Source organism: Mandrillus leucophaeus, unplaced genomic scaffold, assembly GCF_000951045.1.
Source record: "Mandrillus leucophaeus isolate KB7577 unplaced genomic scaffold, Mleu.le_1.0 Scaffold190, whole genome shotgun sequence".
Classification (NCBI taxonomy): Eukaryota; Metazoa; Chordata; class Mammalia; order Primates; family Cercopithecidae; genus Mandrillus; species Mandrillus leucophaeus.
In genome coordinates, this window is record NW_012101921.1 from 1,134,873 (window position 1) to 1,138,346 (window position 3,474).

Consider the following 3,474-nt stretch of genomic DNA (forward strand, 5'->3'; position numbering starts at 1 on the left):
AGCAAAGGTACATTCCCCTAAAATTCAGTTCCTCTGTTTAATTAGCCACACTTCAAGTGTCCAATAGCCATGTGGCTATTGGCTATTATATTAGATAGACAGTGCAGATTTATGGAACATTTTTATCACCACAGAAAGTTCTTTTGGTATGTGCTGCCTTCAAGAATTAAAATGTCCTTGGGTGGGCTGTTTTTTGGGGGTTTTTTTTTGTTTTTTTGAGACAGAGTCTCACTCTGTTGCCCAGGCTGGAGTGCAGTGGTGCAATCTCAGCTCACTGCAGCCTCCGCCTCCCGGTTCAAGCGATTCTTCTGCCTCAGCCTCTTGAGCAGCTGGGGCTATAGGCATGCACCACCATGCCCAGCTAATTTTTGTATTTTTAGTAGAGACGGGACATCACTATATTGGCCAGACTGGTCTCAAACTCCTGACATCGTGATCTGCTCGCCTCGGCCTCCCAAAGGGCTTGGATTACAGGCGTGAGTCATCGCACCCGGCCAAGTGGATCTCTTAGACAATGTTCCACTATAACACTAAAAGGACATCATTTAGTCATCCAGTCATCCTTTTGTGCTATTTTCAGGTGTTGGATAATTTTTTAACAGTAGAAATATTAATAACAATAACTACAGACTCCCTAAGAGTTTTTGGTAGTATACTTGTTTCTGCTTTTTTTCAGGTCTTAAGCTCAATTTCACATCACCCTCACTGTAGGTAATACCCTAATCTGAGAAATTAAAATGATTCCAGGTTGGTAGCATACAGTGGGGTATGGAAGAAGCCATGTAAATTATTGGTTTAAAGTTTGATGTGTGTCACTTTATTTTATTCTGTAGTCCAGAAACATAGTGAAAATCTCCTAAAGTTCTTATGCTACTCTTTTGGCATAAATTATGTTACCTGAACATTTATTACTAAAATAATCTACATTTTTTCATAAAGATTCTAGGAGACACAAGGACTTCCAGGTAACATGTAACAATCATGATAATACCTAACATTTGTTATGTGGTTTTTGATTTACAAAATGCTTCTGGAAAAAAGGGATAGAGCTATTCTGTCCTCTGGGGAAGCCTGATTATCCAACATCAACTCCTCAACCTCCTCTACACGTTGCTTCCCAGAACAGTTGACCTTCCACTGACAAAGTCAACTACACATCCTTCCTTTGGATTTGTCTCTTGGATTTGCCTCCCTTCCCTTTACAGGGAATTCCCTTTTCTATGTGTATCTCCCTAGCCTGGTGTGAAAGAAAATGGATGTGAATTCTGTTTCCACGCTTGTAAATTGTGTGACTCTGCATGTTATTTACTTATCTCACCTTCAGTTTCTTCATCTGCAAACCTGAGAATAGAAACATCTACCTCAAGATTGCTCTGAGGGCCAAATAACATAAAGATTTGGTTGTCAGAGGTTTGGAAAGTTGGGAGTGGATAGGGAGAGGTTAGTTAATGGATACCAAGTCCCAGTTGGATAGGAGGGATAAGTGCTAATATTCTATTGCACTGTAGGGTGAATACAGCTGACAATAATTCATTATATGTATTCAAAAAGCTAGAAGAGAAGATTTTGAATAGGCCCAGCACAAAGTAATGATAAATGTTTGGGGTGATGGATATGCTAATTGCCCTGATTTGATCATCATGCATTGCAGACACGTATTGCAGTATCATTCCGTACCTTATAAATATGTACAATTATTGCATGTCAACTAAAAATGAAAAGAAAACATGATTTGTTTGTTCTCACGTGGATTTTATTATGCTTTTTGCATTCCTTAGTGTCTTTGACCTTATCTATCACTCAAAGACAAAAATAGCCTTCCCATGGGATTACCATTTTAGCTTTAGGCACATTATTCTGAGATCTTTTCGTTATTAATACATAATATGGATTATATTATGGTCAAAGGCATTATCTGTATGACAGCCATTCTTTGGAATACATTAAGACTTCACTTTTGATTTAGTGTGTGGTTGGTATTTATAAATAGTTCTTCTGCACTTGGAAAAAGTGTGTATTCTCTATATTTTTAAGGGACAGGGACTTAACTATGTTTCTACATCTTTGTATCTATCCATATTAGATCAAGCATATTAAATGTGCTGCCTAAGTCCGATATCCTACATTTTTTTCTACATATTTGTTTCAGAGAGAGGTCTATTAAGTCTCCCCCTATGGCTACAGACTTTATCAATTTATTCGTGTAATTCAGCTTTACTTTATATATTTTGAAGCTATGTTATTAAGTGCACCTAATAATATAGTGCATTTGCTATACCTGTATTGCTACAGCCTCCAGTAAACAGGTTTATCTGCAATTACCCTTTTATTCCTAATATTGTTCTATGACTTAAAACTATTGTTTGACATTAATGCTGTTTTACAAGTTTTCCTTCAATTAGTGTTGTCTAATATGTGTTTTTTCCAATTCTTTATGTTTAACCTTTCAGGTTTTAGTCAGATCTTTTCTAAATAGAAAAAAAAAATGTTTCCTTTCAGTCTGTGATTTTGTGTCTTTTAACAGCCAAGTTTAATCTATTTACATGAGTTATGATTGTTGATATATTTGTATTTCTTTCTTTCATCTTATTTTGTGTTTTCCACAATTTAAATTGGATTTCAAGTGCAAAGAGTTGAATTAATCACATTTTTCAATTTACAGCAAACTATTTCTAGTTTTCCACACTTCAGTTTCATGATTTTCCCATTTCCCTCCTTCGTATATTACCCATGCTCATGTCATCAGAATCATCTTTTTTTATTATTATTTTTGAGACAGGGTATCAGTCTGTCTCCCAGGCTGGAGTGCGGAGGCATGATCACAGCTCAGCTCACTGCACGCTTGACCTCCTGGACTCCGGTGATCTTCCCACTTCAGCCTGCCTAGTATCTGGGACCATAGGCACACACCACCACGCCCGGCTAATGTTGTTGTTGTTGTTGTTGTTGTTGTTGTTGTTGTTGTTGTTGTTGTTTGTAGAGATGGGGTTTCACCATGTTGCCCAGGCTGGTCTCAAACTCCTGAACTCAAGCAATCTGCCTGCCTTGGCCTCCCAAAGTGCTGGGATTACAGGCATGAGCCACATACCTGGACTCTGGAATACATCTTTAAGATGCCTAGTGAGGTGATGAAATATGGAGTTCTGTTTTGAATATGTACTTTTCTACTTACACAAATAAGATTTTACTCTAAATCTCATTGCTTTGCATTTTTCATCCAATATTGTTTGTAAGATCTACTCATGTTGTTGTATGTATAGGTATCTAGTTTTGTTTTATCCTAACTCTGTTACATCATCTCATAGCTTACAACCACCGCAAGTTTACAACCACTGCACTTTACTTAGCCATTCTCCAAGGCTAGCGACACCAAGGTTCGCTCCACTTCCACAAACAGTACTGTGAAAAACGTTCTCATAAGTCCTCTTGTGAATTAGAATAATTTTTCTGAGTAGTGGCATTGCTAAATAATAA